This window comes from Telmatherina bonti (assembly GCF_933228915.1).
Source record: "Telmatherina bonti genome assembly, chromosome: 16".
Taxonomy (NCBI): Eukaryota; Metazoa; Chordata; class Actinopteri; order Atheriniformes; family Telmatherinidae; genus Telmatherina; species Telmatherina bonti.
In genome coordinates this window covers 17784732-17809997 of record NC_136614.1, presented here as the reverse complement: position 1 = coordinate 17809997, position 25266 = coordinate 17784732, and the positions used below count along the sequence as shown (strand labels likewise).

At 36.5% G+C, this 25266-nt stretch overlaps 1 protein-coding gene across 1 annotated transcript in view; it reads left to right on the top strand.

The window, feature by feature from the left end:
• The window catches only part of kcnk3a (potassium channel, subfamily K, member 3a), a gene marked incomplete at both ends in the record, with an annotated part of 37178 nt that overhangs the window by 1096 nt on the left and 10816 nt on the right, over positions 1-25266 (top strand). The window lies entirely within an intron of this gene.

The window sequence follows — 25266 nt, the reverse complement described above, 5'->3', positions numbered from 1 at the left end:
AGTGGTGTACTTATCAAAACTTTGGAAAGCAATTAAAACACAAATGTAATTTAGCTGATAAATATAGGTGGTAATGTAGCTCAGAATCACATATGTATGTTAGGAGTTGCTTAAAAGCAAAAATCAGGCTATAAAACACAAGATAATACATTTTCATTAGTCAGGCGAAACCATAATATGCTGCTTTGTAAAAGCTAAATATGTAAATAATCATCTTTTTATACATAAGTTTGTGATGAGACTTAAAAAAAAACCCCAAATGTTCGCAGACTTGCCAATGTGGGGGAAATGCAGCATTGCAATGCATGTGCAGCAGATACTGTCATGACCACAGGTGTAAAGGACAAAAGCACTTTGATATTGCCTTGATTTCCCAGGAGTCCCCTAAATAAGCTGCTTCAAAGACATCATATTTAAATTTGACATGCTATAAATAATAATTAAAAAAAAAAAAAAAAAAAAAAAAAAAAGAAACAGCATAGCAGGGACACACATGGCAACAAATCTATCATGTTTGCTATCACTATATTTAAATATTAACATTTAAAATAATGTACTTTCTTTGATTTCATTGCTCTGTTTTGTACATCAGGTTCACTGTAACTACCAAATGAAAACTGTTTCATTCTGACTTTATATCAGTTAAGTGTTTTTAGCGCTCTGGTTACATCATACACTGTCATATCCGTTAGAGCAGCTAACATGTGACATGAAGCTTGTGTGATGCGTACACGTGGAGTTATTAAGGAATGCAAAAATAACAATTGCAGAAAGGTGTTAGCAGGCATAAGCTACGGCTAATGCAGATGGCTGATGCACACTTTGTGATCTAGCTTCATTCAGACGAGAACATAAGATCCCGTCTGTCATCCTGTTCAGCACCTTCTGAACCGGGCCAGCGTTCATTCCCTGCTCACCTGACTATTTTAGATCTGACATTGTTTTTTTCTCCAGTAACCAGATTTTTCTTTTTACACTGTCATATGTTGATTTAAATGTAGTGAATTGGTGAGCCACATTTAAGTGAGGCCTTCATACCTGGGTGTGTTGTCACGTTTATATTAAGGATAAGAAGGGAGAAAAATCTCCTGGTCATGATCTTATGTCATGCTTGAATCACTGCAAAATACAAATGTGAGATAGTATACCGACTGAAACGCTTAGAAATCTCCACTTTTTATTTGTAAGAGAAAAAATGCATTAACTTCATCACATATAACTTTTTCCTCTCATGTTTCGAAGTCCCTATCACCATCATTTATCTGTTTTCCTCATCCTGTTTAAAGTGACCGCTTCAGTTGTCATTTGTGACCTGGGACTTAACCTTATCAGATGTGGCCAACTAATTGCACGCTAACCTAACTCCGGGTGCCTTTAACCGTATTCTGTAATTGTGAGCCCTGAGGATGCTACAAACATAGTGATTGGCATTTCAGCCTGCCATTAAGTATTAATGACAACACCAGAGCCTCACTGTTCCACTGGAGTCCTAGCACATGACATTAACACTGCAGATACTCTACTGGTTACACAATATCAAGAAGCCATGACTTGTAGTTAAGTCCATATTCTGTGTCTCAATAATAAGATGAACCCTAATTTGTTTAAATAAATGATCTCAGACAGACACATTTTCTGGGCATTTCCCAGAAAGCTGCTAACATGAGATGCAAAGCAGGCTGATTCCCCGACTTATAATTTAACATGTGAAGATGGGGGGAGAAGCTGCAATCAGTAATCAGCCATCAGTTTCTACAGAAGAAAGGGGAGGCAGAGTTCACGGTGTCCCCTTACCCACCGCCATCAGGAGAAAGATTGAAGAGATATAAGACACACCACGAGGGGAAAAGTGAGTGAGAAGGAGTTTGGAGACTGTGATGACAATCAGGGAGTCAGAGGACCCTGCATCATCGTCATCCTCCTCCCTACATTCACCCACCTCCAGGGGGGGAATGTCTTGTCATTGGCATGATCTTCCAGAGCATACAGAGGACAAATTCACAACACACGCTGTCTTATAAGACATGTCTCATGTCCTTTCTGCTGTCTGATGTGTTATTTGACATGTGATGAGTTTAGGTACACGTGATTGTGGGACATGGGCAACAGTTGTGTTGTAAACAATGACCAGATGCCTTTTTTAAATGCTTTTTGACTTACAATAAAGTTACCTTTGTGTAAAAAGGAATATTATATCATATTTGGTTGACACAAGCTTAGCTGAAGGGTCAGACCACTGTGATTATAAACACATATTTCAACATTTTATGGGCAATAAGCTGTGAGCAGAAAGGTTTAACTTTTATGTTTCTGAGTATTAAATAAAATCAATTATGATTTCCAGTTTCACAAAGCCTTTTTCTGTTTGATAGGTGTTTGTCATAAATACAAAAGTAGAGTTTTTGTGAGGTTTTATCGCAATTAAATGTGTTGACTCTTGAAACACCTTCAGGAACTGGTCGGTCATCTTCTTTAATTTATTGTCTATTAAAAGGTTTTAGTTGGATCCCGTTTTCCTATCCAGGCCACAAAATATAGTATGAAGTACAAAGACTTGCCAAAGTGTTTACACCACCTGGTTAATATTTTAAAAGTCAGTTTAATGCTGCCAGAACAACTCTGACCAGCTGGAGCATGGACATGGGTGTCTAGTGGTGTTCTGGCACAGAGCCTCTCTCTTCATTAGGATGTCACGGTTTGTGGATTTTGGTTCCTTTGTCTTTTTGGATTTTGTTATAAGAGGAGTTCAGTCGCTCTGTATTACTTTTACCTCCCTGTTTTATTTTAAAAAAAAAAAAAAAGCTTACTTGTGTACCTTTTGCCAGTTTTACCACTTGTTCTTATCTCGCACCAGGTCTTTGTTTACTGATTCCCACACCTGTGTTGACATTATTTATTTCTTTCCTTTACCTCTTCCTTCATGTTTCCTGCTAAATCTTTGTGTGGCGTTATCGCCTTTGCTCCTTATGATGTTTTGTCTTTCGGTTAATCATCCTAGTCATGATAATATGAGGCTTAATGAAACTTTGCAGTCTTCCAACCATTTAGTTTGCAAAAGGGTGCATTTTTCAAGCCAGGCAATAAAAATAGAGAGGTGTGTTGCCATTTTATTCTCTCACAGCTGTCTCACTACATTTTATGCATATTGTGTTTTTATCTGAAAGAAGAAGAAGAAAGTGAATTTTCTTGTACAGCTAAAGCAACTGAGATTTACTTTTAATAATTTTTTTATTTAAAATAGCACTGTATCAAGAGCTGAGGGAGGATTGTTGAAGGAACGGGTGGAGGACCAAGTGCATGCTAGTGGAGGTGGGCAGTCAGAGATTTGCTAGCCACTCCCTCAGCAGGGCATAAGGTGCATTGGCCATTACAGGTGCAAACACAAGAAGAGCCATACATAAAGACATAGAGGCAGCAGAAAGAGCCTCTGGATGGCTCTGGTTGAGGACGGGAGAGTAGTCGGGGTTGTAGAGTGCCACTTGGTCTGATCAGCCCTGGTTGGGTCACCTGTAGGAGGATGTATATTGTAAGACCTGAAACACACAAGGATTCCACGATACAATACTGACAATGTGACCAAGTTGTGCATCAGTACATTTTTCTTAAATGCAGATAACTGTGAAGAGATTTCTCAGGCTTTAAGCCTGTCAAGGCATCTTCTGAAGGTTAGTCAGAGGCTGTCTACTTAATTTGTGAGGATGGAAGGGCCTGTTTGGGGTCCTGATCTCAACCCCAATGGAAACTTCTAGGACCAACTTTGTGCCAGACTTACCAACACTACCACACTCGCTGACTTACAGCTGCTTGAAGAATGAGATTTAATCCCACAGCAGAGTGGGACCAGGCTTGTGACCAGCATGAAGAGCACCACATGGTTGTGGCTCTGTATGGTTCCTCCACATGCTACTGGAGCCCCTGGTTTTTAAATCACTTAATTTTGAGATTGCAGATAAGTCTAGTTTTACAGACTTCCATTGTAAACGACACCAAACAAGACTCAGTTGCTGAATAAGCTGCATTAGGAGAGAAAATTTGGGAGGTTTGTCATGAATGCCACACAAACTATTGTTTAACCCTTTATAGGGCACTCAATGAAATACATTGAAATTATAAATTTGAACCTAAAATGATCCTTCTGGTATGTACCAAAACCTCCATTCTGTTGTTACATTAACAAAATAAAAAAAGTTTCGCAAATTGCCTTATCAAGTGACTCAACTAAAAAGGGAAGTAAACAGGCTTTTCAGTGGTGTTACATTTATTGCCATACAATGAACAAAAAAAAAAAAAAAAAAAACCACAACTTTAAGTTTATGTTCTTAAAACACAATTTTTACATAATTTGTAAACTAAAAAGCAAGGTCCTGTGATGGACTGGTGACTTGTCCAGGGTGACTTGACCCTTTATTGGACTAAGCAGTTAAGAAAATGACTGACTGACTTATAAAGCAAAGCAGGTACAACAACATATCCCGATTATTCTGATCAATCCACTAATGCCACGGTGAACACTGTCCTGACTAATCCTGTTTGAACAGCAGTTTTCTTAGACCAGGGGTGTCCAAAGTCAGTCCTGCAGGTTTTTGACGTATCCCTGTTTCAACACATTTGGCTTTCATTAAATAGATCCAAGATTCAATGAAGTTCTTTGAGTCCTTTGAGTTTGTTGGAGCAAAGATGCATGGAAAGCCTGCAGGATTTTAGCCCTCGAGGAGCAGAGGTTAGACCATACCCAGAGATCATTCCCTTGATGTGAGGAAGCTTCACTCCTTGTTAAACATATTTTGTACAAAGACCTTTTGCCTGTCCAGTTGCTGTTGATTCAGTCAATGAGTGATCCTTATTTGGTCAAAGTAGCTCATGATATAATTCATAATTTGTTGAGGACAAAAACTCTGAATTCAAATGCAGCCTGGACACTCAGTCTGTCTGAGTTGCAGTAATCGCAAGATGACTTGCAGACAGGCTTGAAGCCTGTTGGTGAGGAGAATTGCTTGCATGCAATCCTCTTCTATCACAGACTGAAGTGTTGAAGTTCCTCCAGCTGTGTTTTAGCTATTTAGTTATTGATGTACCGGGCAATCTCTAACAGTGTAGGCAAATTAGTGCATGGATGCTTTTTCTGAAAAAAGAACAGACATGCTCTTCAAATCCCCTCTGGGTCAGCAAGTCTGTTTCTGCTATGTGGACTGATAATGAATAAAATATTTTACATTTTCGTGGCTAGCAGCGACTCATGCCAGCAACTTGGCAGCAGGCATGAATCCATTTTCAGCTGTTGCATAATGAGGGCATATTCTGAATTGTTAATGTTAATTACATACATTAGTATCATCATTACTATTCAGTCAGCTTAAGAGGTTAGTGCAGTAAGTGGTTGAGTGCACAAAGAATAAAACTCTCACCAGCAATTCCACGTGGGCTTCATCATCGAGTGATGGAGGGGAGACAGATGCCTGAACTCCTCCCAGGGGGAGGGGGGAGACAGCAGCGGCATTTGAAAGACAAAAACAAAGGCACAATACAAATAAATTTTACACCTAAAATAAAAGTGAAGACAACTGAAAAATGACTTTATCCTGCGATTATTAATGAGAAAATTAAGATGTTTCCTCTATAATTATAAGCAGATATTAACAGTAGAAATACTTCCCTTTCTAAAATGAGTGTTCACCATCAATTTTTTTCTAGATATTTGGATTAAACAAAACATGCAAGGTTATTTAGTTGTTAGTTATGTAATGACAATCAATAAACTGGCTCTCATTCTTTGCATCTTTTTTTTTTTTTTTTTTTTAAATTGCAATCAAATACAGACTACAACACATTTCCATGCACTGTCATTAAAGAAATCAGGGTAGAGAGTGGTGCTAATTTGGTTGCCATTGTATCAGCCTGTTGGTACCAGATGTCCCATGGGCAGGACACGGAATATAAATATGCATTTTAGCAAGAGTTTACTAAACCAGTCCAGTGAAACAGATGGTCCACAACATGTTTTTTATCCAGTAAAAGCCATTTTAGGCAACAACTGCACAATTTTAAAGGGTTAATATAAGGGTTATGCAAAACCAGATATTGGGTAGCTTACTGCAAAAAAACAGTGTGGACTCAAGTTAAAAAAGAAAAAAATCAAACTATTAATTACAGTCTTTGTAATTAAATAATCTTGAATAACCGCATGGCAATGCTTGTCTGAAGAAGAGTGATTTTTTAATTGCCTAATTTGAATAGTTTTTTAGTGAACAGCTGAATAATAGACACAGACATTGATTTTGTAAACTCAAGAGCTTGTAATTTCTGAAAAAAATGCATTTAATTGCATTAAATTAAAAACTGTACAAAAACTGTACAAAAGAGATCCCTGTACAAAATTGAAGAGACCTTAAAAGTTAAAGTATAATTTTAAGTATTTTAAAAGCTCTGGCTGTTCTCTAATTAAGAGTCTACAAGAAGTTACCTTTGTCTTTTTTAATGCTAATATCTAACATTAATATCTGACTAGATATTTGTTGCTTCTTTGAAATAGAGTTGCTAGATGGATCTGAAAACTCACCAAATGTGGCGCCAAACTAGATAAGTTGGCAACACTGATTTAGCCAAGCACTGATGTGCACATCAGTGTAATCTGTGTACTAGCAAATTGCGCACATCAAACTTTTGACATTGTCTGGTACACAAAATGTGATTAAATTAATAAATCTGTTTATATTGGAATTAATTATTTGTAATTAATGAGTTAAAGTTATACCTCTAGAAAAATGATTAATTTAATGCATGATCAAAAACATGAATATTTAAAGTCCTTTATTTACTTTTTTTGTGGGATATGGTGTTTGTTTGTTTTTTTGTTTGATTAGTTTGATTTTTTTTTTATTGAATGACAGTGGATTAAAATGATAAAAACCTGACTGTGGTTACATTTAGAACTGAATTAAATAACTGTTAAAGCCAACGCTAATCAAGCCAAGTAAAAGTTTATTCATACAGGACATTAAAAAAAACAAACTCTGCTGACCAAAATTGTGAATATGCGTCAAACACTAAATGGTCTCATAGTTGGTAAACAAAATATTAAAATAAAGACTAAAATATGTAAAGGAAATAGATAAAGCGATACAGTTAAAATGAATGAATACAGATGTAAAATGAAAACCACTGCATAGGAAAGCCACAGAAAGGTACTCAACTGGGTTTAAAAACCAGCATAAATAAATACTTTTTTCATCAACTTTTAAATTCATCAACCGTCTGAGCTGCTGTCTCATTGAAAAGGTAGGATGTCGCACTGATTATCACTTCGTCCTTTAAACCTGCATTAAGGTATGTTTAATAAAAGCTGATTCAACCTAAAAATAACTGTTTGACCTCAGACAACTAAAACATAACTGTTTGTTTATGATGAAAACAAAACCATTTGTGGATGGATGCTTTCATACTACGATGGGCGACTCAGGTCCTAGTGCAACCCACCTGACTCAAATGAAAGCGTAATTAGCAGAGTGGTGCAGGGTTTAATATCAAGCTCTAAAAAAATACTTGCAAAAACTTTGTTGCTGCATTTGCAGTTGTTGCACCCATTCTACAGACACAATGAAATGTATTCCACATGGACACACACTGAGTGACATAGTTGTTTAATTTTATTCTTTTTTTCTGATGTTTCCATTGTTCCCAGTCTTCCATCACAACCTTGGTCATCACCTGCTCCCCATACTAATTAGGTCACCTATAATCAATCATCCAATCGCCTACCTCCCGTTATATATACTCTTGGATTTTCTTTGTGCGCTTATTTGTTGGTTTTACTGTTGTAGCTGAACTGGTTAGCATTTTTGCTGCCAGTTGTTTAGCTTGTTTTATTCCCCTATTTAGGGAATTAAGGTTGTGTTCTCTGAATTTTTTATTTTTCAAGAAAATCTGCCCTCTGTAGCTTGCCTGTTAGCTAGATGTCCATGTTTTTTTATTTATTTTTTTTGCAACCCATCCCTGGCATTTATTTTCAGTTTCACACTCTGAAGCAGTTTTATTTTGATGTATTTTTCTGCCTCAAAGGAAATAAATTTAACCACATTGCGAACAAACTTCGCAGAGGTTATCTTTGCATCTGGTTTGTAAATTTAGAAGACAAAAGCAATTTAATAAAGTTCAGGGAAGATTAAGATATTGAGATGATAGGTATGCAACTTGGACTCTGCAAGAGGTCAAAATGCAAAAAATGCCATGAGGAAAGCCTGATATGCTTCATAGTAGGCACACTGGTTCACTTCATAGCACATAGAAACAGGGGACTTGGGAAAGCACAAATGTTTTAACCAAAATCCTGGTTTCAATTCTTACGGTAGACTGATGTTCCTCTTACAGTTTAGTCTATTTCCATTTTAATGAACTGTTTTAACTTTGATTTTGAAGACAAGAATGTAGAGGGTTAGGAAAATTCAAGGATCCCCAACGATGTTCCTCAAAACCCCACTGTCTTGCAAACCAGTGATGTTTCTCTGTTTAAAGTCACCAGACTCAAACTAATGGCTTCATAGCAGATGTACACAAAGCCTGACATAAGTTCATTTAATTTCAGTCAGATGTGCTACTGCAGGTAGAGCAGGGCAATGCTGCAAATTCTGGTAGTTTTTTAATTATTCTATGGCATTGATACATTGCATTCATATGTTTTTTTTTTTTTTTTCCAAAATAAAACATCTTTTATCAACCTGAATGACAGAACTAAGAAACTTTAAATTCACGTTTTCTTTTTTTAATATACAATTAACAACATAATAAAATAATTGTTATTCCCATTATCACACATAATTGATGGACAGAAATTCAGTTAATAGTGCATATGAGCTAAGCAAAGACCAAACCTATTGCTTGGCTCTCATTCACACATTCTTGGGCTTTTTGCCTGAAGTCATAGCTTTATAAGTTGTCTGTTTCAGAAGTTGGAAATAAACAATCTTGAACAGTTCTTCAAAAAAGCATCAAAAGACTTTTATGGAACTTTGAATTGAGAGAAGCTAACCATAAGCATGACCGTGGACTCATGATGGTTTTAATCATCCTTTTCTCTTTACTGGTTAATTAGACTGATCTTAGACTGAACTGATCTCTGTTGTGGAGCAGCTGCTGTGTTTTTAAGTGATTTGAGGGATAAAGTAACAGTAAATCATGCGGATGCTTGGATAAAAAAGCACCATAGCAGAGCAAACTACCTTGCATAACACACTGCTGCAGACTGGGGCTCTGCCCTCCAAACTCATCTCACAGACACTCTGATATTTTCTGACAGAACTTTAGAAAGAAGATAATGTTCATTTTATTTTAGCACAGTCGGAGACTTTAAAAAAAAAAAAAAAATAATAATAATAATTGTCCATGCAAATATATTTAGTAATTTCAACAAGTTTCAAAGACTAAAAGGTCACAGGATAAAGAGCGTGTATGAGAGACATGTCAGTGTTGGCAATGTTTTCATTACAGAATAGCATTGGACTCAGCATCTTTGAGTCAGTGCTGCCACAGGGTTGTCCCCGAAAACTTAAATGGCTCAAAGAATGACTGACTAAGCTCCCTTTGCATGATTCACTCAGCCCTGTATCACTAGGGTTTGAAAAAGGACATCATCTCAGAAACAAAGATGTCTGTAAGGGCAAAGTTGAAGATGAGGGATAGAGGAAGGGGAGGAACGAACATGAAGGAAGGAAAACTGACTGCAGTCTGTAAATGCATTTATGAAAATTATAGATTTTTCAGAGGAAAAGTGACTCCGTTTAAAATGATGCAAAACCATTTTTGGTTGATAACCCCTTGATACAGTTTTATAATGACATGGTGCACTCTGCAGCCTCAGCCGTTGCCATGGATTATGGTCACTACATAAGCTATTACCTCCAGAATTGCACAAAACCTAAATATCATCAAAACACCTACATTTTAGAAAAACTTCCTTTAAAAACGACTGAAAACTTGTTACGCTGTTATGAGGTGGCTTTTCGGATATGTTATACAACAAAAGTGAGATGGAAACACTTTTGTTTGGCATTCACACGCCACCAGCATTTAGAGGAAAGATGGACCTGGCATGTATTCACTGAGGCGGAGACAGAAATCTGTATTAAAATATTACAGCCATGTTTTTTCTCCAAATGAAAAATGTTTTGCATTTCCATCCTCCTCAAAATGGTCTTGTGGGAAGAGATTTTACAAGAATTAATACTTACTTGTTAAACTCCATTCAATGAAAACACCCACAAACTGTGATTGTAGCTTGTTTAAGTTTTAGAAATATCACTTTTATCTTGTGAAAAACTGTAATGGAAATGCAGCTACAGATAAGTCTGTCTTCTTGTCTTTGTGCAAGTGATCGTTCAAACTCGCAGCTCTTGAAACTTTACATCTGCAGCAAAACATTTGAACAGTTTCAAAGTTTATTTTTTTAACCTGGAAACTGAAATGAAATTTAAGTTCATGGCTATTACACACCAGAATTTTCTTTCTTTGAAAAATATTTTTAATATTTGTGGACTTGAAAATGACAAAAAAAAAAAGTAGTAGTGTGAAATCTTGTGAAACGTTCAGGGCAAGAATGACATAACAAAAAGTCCAGATGTGGAGCTAATGTGGACTCCAGATTTTGGAGATCAATGTGATTGTCTCAACCAGAAGAAACTCCTGTCTCTCTGACATGATCAAAAAAATTATTTATCAGTATTATGGTTTCAAAAAGACATTTTTCTTCCTAAATAAAATCTTTTCTATCATCATCAAGGTGTTTTTTCAAGTTTGCTTAAAGACACTACAACCAAAAGTGTGTAAAATGAAAAGACAAGTGAGCTCATGGAGGACTGAGTTGCAAAGCACCAAAACAAGTTAAAGTAAGAACACAGAAAACTGCAATTGTGAAGATAGAAACCCATTGAAGTGATTTTTCTTATTTCATTTAGTTGTGTAAAATGGTCTAGTTTACACAAATCTGTTTAAAGACTTGAATAATTATATATCATTTATTCATTGTCTATGGTTGTAAGTCTGCAGATCAAGGATTTACCACACAATTTGTTCATGCTAATATGGCATTTTTGTGTTGGTCATATCAGTGATTAGGTCTTAAGCCTTGATGTTGGAGAGAAACTGTAATAATCAGTGATGCTACAGGACAAATGAGTAAAGAAAATGCAGCTGTTATTGAGCTGAAAGTCCAAAATACACAAGAACAGAGAGGCAGCCAGGCAAAGCAAACAAGATAAAAACTAGTGACAGTGATATGTAACTGAACATGTGTGGAGAAAAACTTTATCACATTATTAAAAAATAAAACAAAATGACAAAATCCCCCAAAAAATTGACATGAAGACTCTGGAAACAATCAGCTTTCAGACATTTCCAATGCTAAAACTGAACACAAATGTAAAAGATAATACAACATATTTAAGAAAATGCTCATCAGTATTACAAATGCACAGAGGTAAGATGCTTTAAAGCATCCCTATTACAGAGTTATCACACATAGCAATGTTCAACTGACTAACAGGACTGCAGCTGTTCTTGTGGCTGCCAGAATGTAATGACTGAAGCACGGTTCTGTTTGCAAAGGTAACTAATCCAATCCAAACATTAAAATGACCTCAAAACGTTCATTAGAAATTAAAACTGGACAATCATAACAGCAAGTTGCAAATGTTGATAATTAATATTCAGATTAAAAACAAAGTGGGCATTGACCTCGATAATAAACTTGACAAGCAGTTAAAATTGTTACACAAGAGTGTCTTCTTCCCCTAAAATGATCACGGTTTTACCAAACCTTTAAATTTAATACCTTGGAAATAGTTTTGGCTAGATCAAGTTTTTATTTTTATTCTTTAATCTCTCAGAGCGTTTTATTAAATCTATCTAGAACAGCAGTTAGCATTCTTAGCATCCTTTCATTTATGACTCCACCATGTATATTAAATATTTTCCTCAGCCAAAGCTCACATTATAAACTTTTAAATTTTTTAGATTTTACAAACAAATGTAAAAACTAAGCGTTAAAATTGTCGAGGAGAGCTCATCACTGGTCTGAACCTGAGGCAGGGATGTTTGAGAAAGTTACCAGAGGTGACTCCTGTTGCTGCCGCTGCTGCTTTGTTCGCATGACCAGCAAATGTTTACCTATTGTGCGTCTGCTCTATGCTCCAGTGCCTCAATGGAAAGTTGAGTGCTTGTCTGACTAAACAAAACATGACGTTGTATTTATTGGACGTTATAATACAGCGGGGGCTTACTGGAATTTAACCAAATAAAATAGAGCCCAGTAGTGAGATCTTTGTTTGACATGTCCTACTGATTCTCTTCCAGAGTATAAATATACAATGTGCTGCATGTAAAGTCTCAATTGAATCACTGCAGACTGACTTCTCTTTTCACTTTTATTTGATCAGAAACATGAACTTTTTTTTTTTTTTTTTCTCACTTGGTGGAACAATGCTTATAATCTCATGTTCTGTAATATTGAATTATATGCCTCTTTCATAATTGAGAGCTTTTAGAGAGGGAGGGTCACAGCAGCTTGATTAATGTTCCAACCCTTCCAGTCGTAATTTGAGATTAACAAACAGTATGTTCTGTGCATCACACACTAAATATATTATGATGCCATCGGCATCATAGCTGTGAGAATGTAAACAGTTTGACTTTATTTCTGGAAGAAATGGTGGTATTGTCCTTTTTTCTTCCCTTCAATTGTTGTATTTAACTATAAAACTGGTCAATGGCTTCCTCAAGCCGAGACATGCATGTTAATCTAAAAGATTCTGTTTAAACATACCCATACAACCTGGAAGAGATGACAAGTTGCTGCAGAGCAGGGTCACTGAGCTGTAGGCAACTGTTTCCCTGTTATAACAAACCTGAACAAAGACATATCTGGATAGCAGTTGTGGGCTTGAGCATCACCTGTTAGCTGCATGTAATTCTGCACTGATCCTGAATGTTTGCAGGGTGGTTTGCATTTTGAGTGTAAACAAAATATAATGTGGCCATGGGAAGGAATAAATCTGGTTTTGATTGAACAAAACTGTGTGTGTGTGTGTGTGTGTGTGTGTGTGTGTGTGTGTGTGTGTGTGTGTGAGTGACAATCCAAGAATATTCCATACAACAATGCATACCTGGAATTTCCCACTAATGGACGAGAAATGGGTAAATCTCCACAATGAAAAGGAAAAACAAAATGAAAACTCTTTAAAGCACTTAAGTTGACAATATATATATGACAATATACAGTTTAGTATAAAAGGTAAATGTTCTTGCTGGCAACACATTTAAACGATCACAGTGAACTTATTTTCCCTTGTGCTCTCACTTTTATAGGTCTTTATTTTTATGAGTAATTGTCTCAGCTGTTTAAAAAAACACAGAATGGGGGGGAAAAGTTGAAGTTACTGACTAAAACCTTTTTGGCAGCAGCTTTAATCTAAATCAGAGCAGCATCAAATAATGCATCAGATGGAAACTGTATTAGACAGAAAAATCTTTTAGGTACACTGAAGCAGAAAAGTGATGAACCAGAGCAAATGAATTACTGAAGAGTTTTTTTTTTTTTTTAAATACTGACAAATATGGTGCACAGACATGGAAACAAGATTTATTCTACTTCATGATAATGGAGGACTTGCTGTTATGAGGTCATTCATGTGATGGCATGCTTGTGTACATGGGCTCCATGCTTTGCCTAAACCTCAGTAAATTTATAAGCATAATAAAAAAGAAAAAAAAATAATGAACAATCAACTCCAAACTTGTGGCACAAAGGAATGATGTGATGTGAATCTCTGTGGAAAGATTCTTTTTCACTGTGTTTCTCTTCTTGTGACCTGAAAAGGAAAATAATGGGGAACACGTAGAGACAGCCACGGTGTGATTCCAGGAACAATGCAGCTAGTAAGGCACTAGATATTCTGGCTCTGTTTCTTTTCTTTTTTTTTTTTTTTCTATCTGACAACACCACAAAGAAATGCTGCAGGGGAGAGGTGAGGATTTCATATTTTTCACATTTCTTCTTCGTTGGAAAACTATTTAAATTGTTTTTAGCTTATAAAAGACAGAAATCCTGAGATACCTTTCAGGCTCATCACTGATGCATTAACTGTCTGGACTTTTTCCTGCTTTTATCTCTCAATAAGTGTATTTATAACATTAGAATATATTCAGTTTTGTCTACATATATAAATGTCTCCTCTGCTGTAGTAGTGCTTTTTTTTCTTTAATATCTATATTCTCTATCTGACATGTGTTGCTGTTTGGTTCTGACAAACATGCCTTCTTAATTGTTATGTTCATGGAAACATTTCTTCTTTATGCAGCTGTCAAAAACAAAGTGTTGATTCATTCACTTGTAACAGAGATAAAAATCCACATTTGAATTAAACAAATTTGCCTTCTATTGGCCTTCCTTATGACTTCCTATTCAACCCAATACTGAGGTGTTTTACACAACTCACTCCCTGACACCTCCACCTTTTGGTCAACCAGTGATGGAGTCTGTATTCAATACTTTGGTTACTCAGGTATAAGCCAGCGCTGTATTGGTTCAGGCCTACACTGCCAAGCAACTGCAGCTCACCCAGCTTATGAGCAGTATCCCAGAGGAAATTATTTCACTGCTTACATTCACTTCTAGTTCAGGTTTAGCTGGGTTTAGACACTTAGATCACAGGGCTTTATTTATGCCGGTGGACTTGAATTGTGTTCATTTTGGTTGTTCAACTTGCCACAGCAAAGTTTTGCAGATTTGCTGAAAAGCTGTGAAAAAGAAGCTTTAAGTTTCTGTTATACTGCAAATAGTGGTGTATTTTTAAGCATGTGTCTACAATTGACCCAAATAAACAGCACCTGTGAGGGGAAAAGAATTAAATTTATATTTGCATGTAAATCAATGCATTATCTCTTCATATATTTATTTTTTTATTTGTTTTTTTTTTTTTTTTTTTACATTTTATTTTATTTTTTAATGCTCATTTTACAGGTTTGAGCGTGACTGTTACATTAGACTGCCTATCATGTTCAACAGTATACAGTTTTGGCACAGACTCTGCTTTGAAACTGAACTTTTTCCTCATTTTTCTACTTCATGCTTTGACCATTTTTTTCCATGAGAACTGACCCCTCCGTCCTCAGGTCGCTAATCAAACTCACAGCTATATTGTTCTCATAGATTTATCCCTACAGAAATGTTGTGCAGTTGTTTGGGAAACTGCAGCACATGGCCATTATTCTTTAAAAAAAAAAAAAAAAAAAAAAGTCTATGCAGGTCCTTTCACTTAAACTTCTTGAAAGGACTTGCATTGTGTTTTGCAAATTATGCAGAAATATAGGACATGATGCTGACAAAAGCATTTTGACTTTCCTCACTGATGCTGAAAAGACAAAATCTAACTCTTAACTGTATTTAAGTCTTGCGTACTGACTGCTCAAAGAAAATGTGTGTGATATGTTCGATCTCTTTGCTCCAACTGATAAAATGTTTAGAGCTACTGTGTTTGGCCACAGTGCAACATGCAAACAGCTCAATGCACCACAGTCTGATAAATCAAGATGTCAGGAGATGATAAACAAACAATATCTGGAAAAACAAGAACATGAGAATTTCAGATGGGGTTGGAAATGCCAGACAGCTGAGTGTTGATTATATCCCTAAAGCACCGAGCTGTCTCCCTTAGCTTTTCTGCCTCGGGACATCCATGTGCCAAAAAAACAGGGGAAGAAAAAAAAAACACTCCACATCACGTGTTGTCTCTTCAGTTGTGTGACGCATCTAAACACCGACGTGAGAGACTCGAGGCTAATATTCTATGTTTATGTTTCATAGAGAGACAAATGAGCCCTTTCCTTGTCACGCTTATCATAACAAGCGATGAGGTTTTCTCACAACTCACTAGCTTGTGACACATCCAACCTTCAACTGCGACCAGTGATGAAGTCTGTGCTGAACACATGGGTGTTTTCTTAGCTTTGCGTTACTTCAGCTGGCTCCCAGCACTGGAATGATTTAGCCCCATACCACCAAATGACTGTTCCTCACCTGGCTTTCATACTGTGTCCCAAGGGGAATTTGTTTTTGCAATTTGTTCCAGCATCTGCTTAATTTCTCTACAAGCCAACCTGGATGAAGTGGACTGTCACACACTGGGGCATAATGAGAATAATAATTACAGTGATAAGTGGCTTGTGTTTACCCCTTAGGGCTATGGAAAGAGCTTATGTTTATGAGTAAGCGGTTAATCCAAAGCCTCCTTCCTGTGAGAAACTTGTGCTGAAACCAAAGGTTGCCAACCTTTTTTCTTTGAAATTATCCTGAAATCACACCTGGATCCAAATTTACATGCTGATGTGTGTTGATGCCAGAGTATGTAATGGTCATCATTACAATCTGCACCTAATGAGTTTTGCAGCAACTGGATTATACAGTGATTCATTTTAACAATTTAATTATCCCTGTTAATGGTAACGGCAACAAGTTATTCAATAATACATGTAATGAAAATGGTTTTGCTACATTTTTTGTCCTTTTTTTTTTTTTTTTTTTTTTTGCCTTTAAGGATTACATCAATTCTACGGCCACTATCAAAATGTTGCAGTTCTATTAGTCTGGCTTTTCTATACAATGAAAAGGCAAATACATCACAGACTGTACCTTTAAGAAGCATAAAAGGTGATTGCTTGGGCTGAAATAAGGTATCTGTCTAGTTTGGGGTGAAACGACTTGATTAATGCATTAAAAAGAAATCAATTAGAAAAGTAGAAGAAAAGACATATGAGGACTTTTAAATTTAGTACTCATAAATACAGTGATGCTTATCCATATAATGTATCACAGAAAACTTATTCATTTCTGCCAAGCATTGTCTCCGTCATCCTAATCTTGTAACCTATTACTAATTATTTACGAGGAAGAGTACTTCTATAACCGTCTCGACCTAATATTTTTCATCTGGCCAAATTCAGGTTTGTTAAAGCCTCGGAGAAACACTATTTTTGTAATGATGCAACACCATTCACATTTGAAGAAATCCAACTGCAAAGCAGGGAGCTTTGACCTCCCTCTTTGGTGCCGAAACAAGCGCAAGCATCACCAAAAAGACATTTGCATTAGTTTCCAGAAACCCAACAAGCTTCAACATTAACCAATAATGGCTGGTATTTATGCTCTTCATTTAATCAGTCCTCTGCCCAAAAGACTGCACTGTATTCAGCCTCTGAGAAAGATATAGATAAGAAATGGTGGATTTGACATATATCCACGTTTAGTTGAACCTATGAACCTGCCATCTTTCAGATGGCCAGCTGGGTGACGCTCTTATGGCTGCTCAAGTTAGTGTTTATTGAACATTCAGAAATAACTACGATGACTCTCTTGACTTTTGACCTTACTACCTTCCTTGTGAGTTTAGTGTTTTAGTTCTGACTTTTACATTTTCTCTGACGCCGCATGCTGACCGTTTTGCTACTGTGATCAAGATTTCAGGTGAAAATGGAAGAAAAAGAAAATATGCTTTGTATTTTGGTTTGAAACAGGGAAACAAATGCAAGTTTGTTTCACAAACAAACTGTTAATTTGTCTGGGCTAATACTTCAATTCAGGGTATTATGTTTTTGTTAACTGGACAAATTTGTCAAACAAAATTTGTTTGACAAATTCTAGTCAAAAGTTCGGTCAACCTGTCTGTAGTCACTCTGGAGACCTAATTTTCATCAGTTGAGCTCTCTGAGTAGGTTACAACAAATCTGACAGATGTATTTGCTGGTACAGTGAGATCTGGTGAGCTGAACCTGCAAATTGTGTGTAGGTGGAGCTCCCTGTCTGTCTGGTCTGGCCATATGGACAGCCTGAGGCACTGCTTACCACACCAAGGTGACACAAAGACCTGGATGTTCATTCTCTGATTTTTTTTTTTTTTTTTTTAATTTAACAAAGTTACGGAAAAGAATTTGTCCACATGTGCTGCACTTGTGTGGTGTTGCTGAGAAGGCAGAACAAACATCAAGGTATCTTCGGAAACAACATATTTTGATTGCAGAAAAACTAATATTAAATCAACTCGCTATCTGTGTATTTCTCTCTGGTGATCAACAAACATTTAAGTAAAAAAAAAAAAAATGCAGCTGAAGCACAAAAAAATCTAGCAAATTCAGTGTGTTGCATTGTTCTTTATATGGAAGGTTTTTTTTTCCATCCTCATGATGGGTTTTAAGTAATGTTAAACCATGAAATACAACTAACTTACAAAAAACCTATGACCAACCAATTATTTTTTTTTAAGTTTTAAGCCAGAAAATAATATAATCATCAGATGAAGAGGAAAAGAACAGCCTCACATTGCAGAAACTGATGCAGAGCAGAAGAAAGGGCAGTTTGAGGTTCAAATGACACCTTAATAAGATCAGTTGCTTTATTTAATTGCCTCTAGTCATTAAGTCAGGTGCCAGCATTAGTCTCAGGCTTCACATGACATGACACATGATAGCTTTACAATGTTGCGATGGGCACAACCAGATAATTCAGCCTAGATGCTGATGGGCAAACCTCTTGTCTTCACCAGAATGCCACTGTGGGACGACTTCACAATCTGGTTTTTGTGAGTGTTGGTGTGTTTGTAAAAGCACCCACACGTTCCCTCATGATGGTTTATGTTAAAGTCTCAGTAAATTCTTGAAATAATCTGTTACACTACTAAGATCACCACAAAACACCCCCTCATTTCTAACACGAGTCATTATGTAGCTGCCTCCTTTTTAATTACCCATCAGATCTACTTGTACTTTTACCGAGTTGCAGTTGTATTTATTAATAACATTGACAGATTTCTTTTGTAAGCTTTCTTCTTTGCTTTGGCTACTGTAGCTGCACACTTTTTCAACTTGCTATGAATATGATGAATGATGCCGACATTACTGCATGGAAATTACCTGGATTGTCTCAAACCAGTGTCGCTGTATAGGTCTTCAATAGTAAAGCTAAATAACTAGTCAAATACCTGGATATGTTGTAGAAGCCATGGACTGGAGTTACATAGGTAAAACAAGCTTCAGATTGAAGTGGCTGTAAAATTAGAAGAACATGTTGGTCTATTTGTTTTATCTGCGACAGTTACACAAGTACTGGGTCAGAATGGGGAACAGCTGATGCGGCTAATGCTCCGTTTTTTTGTCATTAAATTATTGCTGAAGACAACGGTCCAACATGACGTAACCAGAAGGGCAGCAGCCCAAAATCAATCAAACAAAAAGTATCGTGGCATGAACGAAAGTACGGCACCAGATTGTGTTACATGACTCCACCCTAATGCAGCTATTTTCAGTTTCTTTAGTGGAGCAGAAGTGAGAGTGGGCATTTTCAGTCTGGTTCCATTTTCATCACATTTTCCACTTCAGCTAACGATAAACATTTTGATTTTTCTTTTTTTAATTTAAGCTTTATTTAATCAGACTGTTTTTTTGTTTAAACATGCACATAAGAAAAATTTAATATAAATGTTCTTTAATAGCAGGTGCATGTGGATTTGTTCAGTATATGGTCCATCAGGCTCTTTAGGTGCTGAGGTATTAAATATTGCTGTGATTTCTGCTATGATAGAGCTGATCTGAACATGCTCACACTGACAGCTCAAGCAAAAATATTTGGGTCAATCCCAGCCAGCAGTCGCTCCCTCCGACAGATAAAGCCAGTCTGTGTGAAATGTGGAAATTATGCAGTCTCAAAACGATGGCGTTGTGGGGGGAAAAAAAAAATCTAAAGAGATTCTCTACCTCATGATTAAATGGTTAAATAATTTCTTGTAATCAACAGATGGACATTGCTTGAAAAGGAGAAAAAAAACAGCAAATCCCTCAATGCCTCATAAGAATATCTTGTCATTATTTGCAGTTCAGAACAATTTTACACTATGATCTAATTTCCTAAATGTCCATTTTGAGTTTGAATATTTCTCTGAAAACTAAAGTATTATTATACTGTTATCCTTTTTGCTGTGTAAATGTATCTTTGTGTGTTTAGTGCCAAGCTTACCTTCTGCCTGCACATGTCATTTTAGGACAGCATTTAACAGCAGTGAATTTAAGGTACAAGGGAGCAAACAAAACTCTCTGATTGGCTCATGGGTTAGAAACAAGTGAGAGGAAATGTACAGAACAGGAAGGAAAAGATTAATAGAGTGAAATGGAAAAACAGCAAAGTGAGCAGCATAATGATCATATAAAACTGTAGAAGAGTTTGCTTTTAAAGACACTGGACTATTTTCACAAACAATGTCGCATAAACTGGATCAGAGACTCGTCCTCAGTGTGACAGGAATACCAACCACACTGTTTGTTCTGCGATGCAGCTGCCTTACCATGAAACTCTGTCTACTGTAGCAAATGGATCAAAAGCAGCTAATAGTGTTTAAATTTGAGGAATTATCTCCCCATTCATACTTGGCCCACTTCTTAGCCTAGATGTGTGTTTCTATGCTTTATATATTCCACAAAAAATTATTCTCCTCATCCTTGTATCATCATCATCATCATCATCATCATCATCATCATCATCATCATCAGCTTTGACACCTGGAGCTAATTATTGCACAGGTCTGTGCTGCTTTGCGTATTACCTCTTTCTAACCCTAACTCTATTCCTGAAAGCTTTAGAGTACAATTCTAGTTTTTGTGTTGATGTAAATTTTGTGAACCAACCATTTATACAATGTCAAAGTTCACAATATGTCAACTTAAAGATAAAATGAAATTGTCATTTGGATTTTAATTTTAATATTTCATCTACCCAGCAATGCTAATAATTTCATGTTTCTATTTTTTTTTTTTTTATTTTATATTTGTGATTTTTTTTATTTGATGGGTCCAGTCCAAATGGACTAAAGTTACTTTTATTTAAAATGTATTTTAATATGCTGGAAGAGGAGGTTACAGATTGAAAATCCACAAGTTAGTGTGTTTATAATGGTTCCTGTCTCTTCCTATAGGATTATTCTGGGTCATTATGCTGAATAATTCTGATTTAGTGCATTAAGAGTCACATTTAAATGTCAAGAGAGACTCAATTATATTTAATAATTATGTGCAGCACTTATGTCTTTGACATTGGACAATTTATTTTCCTTTGGAGATGGTGGGGGTGGGGTTGAAATTGTCCAGCTACCTTGGATAAATAGTTTTATATTTATCATTTTTTTCATTTCTGGCGCAGTGTCTTGTGTTAGCTGATTTTTTTTTTTTTTTTTTTTTTTTTTTTTTGTGATTTGATAGAGCAAAATAATCATCCATGATGTTTGTCAACCTCTTTTTAAACCTTTTCTAGCACATCATCCAATAATCATTTATTCTAATTGCTTGTTTATTCATCGCTTTAAAGACACACGACAGAACATTTGCCATTTTCCCTGTAAAGGTGGCAACAGTAAAAGTTTACTATCCTTTAAAACATCAGTTTTGAACACATTTCTCCCACTAGTAGGGCAACATTTTAGCTTTGAGCTGCCAGTTAGCTAGCTGTTACATGACATTTGGGTGGAAAAGAAAATTCAACTTTTATCAACCATGTATTATTTAAGATCTGTAGACATTATCTATCCACTGGCAAAAAAACAGCTTATTTTCAACACTTTAGCTGAATTTTTAACCTTGATTAACTGTCCAACCTCTGATCACTGACATGTCTGCACCATTTTCAGGTACAGCCGTAAACCTCTTTTGACATTAGTTTGAGCTCTCCTTTCTTTCACAGTATGCCTGTTGAGATACAATATCCAGCCAGTATTAAGCATGGAAAACCTGCATCTCTTTCTAAATTATACCATTTCCAATTCCTGTATTATATTACACAACAGGTTCTCTCTCCAGTTTCGGCTCCTACCCACACAGGCACACTTTTCCAGCACACAGCTCAAATGGAGTACTTGAAACAGATAAGTCTCTCCTGCACGTTGACCTAAGAGCCTAGAAAGAAATCCCAACCCTGAGTTCCTGCATTAGCAGTGACAACAAATGAAAGAATTATCACCTAAATTTAGTTTGAAATGATCAAATGTGCTGCAGTGAAGCAAAGCATGATGGATACTGAGAAACCGTTTGAGCCCTTAACTGTATTTCATAATCTTTCACCCTCTTTCTTTCCACACATTTTTTTTTCTCCGCCAGTGCTGTTTATGCTGTCGGTGTTTGCAAGCCCATCTCAGTCCAGCTGTGTTGTAGAACAAGCTCATCAACTGTATATCAGATGCATAAATCACTCGATTTATTTAATTAGCCAACCCTCCCAGAGATCTCACACTCTGCCTGGAATGCCTTGCGTACTGAGCTCATGGAAAACTGTGGCCTGCCAAGGTTTTCTCTCATATCCCCTAAAAGGGAACCTAAGTTGTACACTTGGAAACAGCCGCTGATAGTTTTTTTTTTTTTTTTTTTCATTGTGAAAGCAAAACATTAGACGAATATGGATGGACACACACAGTCAAAGATAGGTGCTTTTGAGTGTGGATAAAAGGCTTAACAGTGTGTGAATGTAGTGGGTTTATCGCACAATGGTAAAAAGTTCCTACGAGACAAAACAGAGACAGAAAGAGATAATTCAGGGTAGTGGGAGGCGAGTCATGGCTCTCAGATCTAACGCCTGGTTGCTTTGGTCTCAAGGCTTGTGATGTTGCAGTGTTTGGGTCTCAGCTGTGTGCTGGATGAGAGCACATGCTCCGAGGCCCGATTTGGAGCCCACACAGGGGTAACCAAGTTAAAGTGAACCCAGACAGACGCTCTGCCAATGTGCTGTCTCCTCTGGCGTTACATCAGATTGCTTGTGATAAATACATCCTGCATCACTTTTCGTGTGTGTGTGTGTTTGGTTTTTTTTTTTTTTTTCTCTCAGCACAATCTGATCAGGCTCGTTATTTATTTCTAAAGCATGTAATGAACATTTGATTGGAGAGATTAGTCTTTAGCATTAAAGTCTGACAGCTTCTGCAGAGTAGAGACTGACACGTTCCAGTCCTGTTTAAGTACACTCTAAAGTAAATTGTCTAAAAACTACTGAAGTTTGTCCAAAAAATGACACGTTACCAGGTGCATATCTAAAGTTTGCCTCTTTGTCCAAAAAGAAGAAAAAAAAGAAAAAAAAACGGTTCATTCTACAAAAAACGTCTGGCTAACATACATTTCCTATTTTGGTTACATAACACTGAGTAGAAGACAAACTGATTTCTAGAGTTCAAGTTTAAAATTTAAATGTTTCTCTTTGGTCATAAAACTACAGTAAAGTAAGTAAAGATATGAAATGACAGGAGTGCCACGGAGGAATTTTGAAGTGAATTAGTAAGAATATCAGTTGGGAAATATGAAGACATACAAATGATTACTTATGGAAATATCAAGACAAAAGAATAAATGTCGTGTTGAGGATAAATGATGAAAACAAATGATGACGCAGGAACAATTTAAGCCTCAGTGAGGTTTGTTTTAACAGGTTTGAACAGGAACAAACTGCTCCATCTGTTGCCTTTTTTTTTTTTTTTTTTTTTTAATCGTCACCTAATATCAAAATCTGTTTCAGATCACATTTGATGAGGAAATGAATACTTTAGATGCTGAATTTTTACTTAAATCTTCAAAGTTTACCTTCAAAGTTTAAGTTGACATAGAAGTGAGCCCAGATGACAAGACAAAGAATACTGTTCTGCTATTCTTGCTCAAATACAGTCTCCATCAAAGTCCCTTGAAGCTAACTAGTTAGGTGTCTTCTTTACAAAAGTCAGCATCAGAAGTTTGCAAAAAAAATCATAACTAGATTGATGCATTTTAAAAACATTTTTATAACTTTTTATAAAAAAAGAAATAACTTTTTGGATATAGTGACCTCTCCAGGTGTTGGGCACAGGGATGGATTTGCCATACCGTGGACTTGAGTTGTATTCAGTACATTTCATTTCAGGTTTCACTGACAGTGAGACTGGATTTGATTAGGTCTGACTCAAGAATCAGCAGCTTAATCAGTTTTGCTTAATCCATATAACTGTGTAACCATATAGCCTTAACATAATTTATTTTAAATGGATATATCACAAGACCATCATGACTAAGGAGTTTCCTGGGACATTTGCAAAGAATCAACAAAAATACATGTGGAGGTGCACTGAGTACCAACCATGTGTAGCTAAACTTTACTCTCAGTAGATGGTTTTCTAGCACAGAAGTGCAGAGCTGTCACCCCAAAAAAATAAATAAAATGAACTATCATGAAGATGAACTGTATAAAGATGTTGTTACAACCTAGAAATATTGAAGCAAAATGTATTTGTTTTCATGTTTATTGTCATACACACAGGAATGTGGGAAAGTTATAAGTAACATTGTATTTCACCTGCCTGTTGTGCAGTGAGACGGCTTGTGCGTGTGTCTGGGTGTGTTTGTTGCTTTTAGTTAATGTACCAGTGGTTATGCTTGTGGCCCTGCTGTCTTCTGAAAACTAAAATTAAAAATTGATAGCGTATATGCACCACTCAGACGGGGAGGGTTGCCGACACAGAGGCAGTCCTGTCTGGGTGCAAAGCTAAATTTATCACAGTCCCTCCAAGCTCCACGATTGTCCATTCTCTCTTGTCTCAGCCCAGTGATCCGGTTTTATAAATAATACATTTCATCAGAGCTACTTAATGCACTTCATGTTACTTCTTTCAAAGACAAATATGGTTTACATCCTGCTTTTCCTCACAAAACAATTTGTTATAACATAAGTTTAATTTTTTTTTTTTCTAATAAAACATATGACGTTATAACATGAGTTTCATGTTTTTACAGATGTAAAAAGCTGGTTCGGTTTGGTTCTGCGTTCCATTAAAAGATTCAGTGGTGGTATACAGAACCAGAAAAGAGGGAGAGTGGCTCACTTAGAACCAGTCACAAAAGGGGGTCCACAGCAAACTACCCTGTTAAAAATTAAGCTGAATTCATTCCAAATTGTTTCTGAATTGTCAGTGCTGTTTTAGTCCTGCTGGACGAGGCCTTGGTCAGACATCTCCCTCTTTTCCTCTTGCCCCCCCCCCCTCCCCACCTCTCTCTCCTCAGAGTCCTGGTCTCCTCTTTGCACCACCTTTTAAACATTTACCATAAGTTTAAGGTCTTTAAACATGTTTTGCCACAATTTAATCAGTAGGAAAGTGAGTACCTATCTTTTGTGTTTATTTTTATACAATATATGTATAATATACATATTCCTGTCTACTCCACAAGCTTACAGTTAGCCTGAAG